Source organism: Salvia splendens, chromosome 20 (assembly GCF_004379255.2).
Source record: "Salvia splendens isolate huo1 chromosome 20, SspV2, whole genome shotgun sequence".
Classification (NCBI taxonomy): domain Eukaryota; kingdom Viridiplantae; phylum Streptophyta; class Magnoliopsida; order Lamiales; family Lamiaceae; genus Salvia; species Salvia splendens.
In genome coordinates, this window is record NC_056051.1 from 21,618,370 (window position 1) to 21,618,612 (window position 243).

Here is a 243-nt window from a genome sequence, read left to right on the forward strand (position 1 = left end):
ATTTAATGGAATTATGTACGTACCTCTATAATCAAGGTGATTCGAAGTCACTATTAATTGTTCAAAATTGATACTTGATAGTACATATTCAATCAACTCAAGTGTAGTTGGATTATTTAGTTAAATCTTATAATCGAGTGAATCTATAATTGATACTTGATAGTACTTAATAATCAATCAACTCAAGTGGAATTGGATTATTTAGCTAAATTCCACTAATGTACGTTAGGAGACTCTTATCCT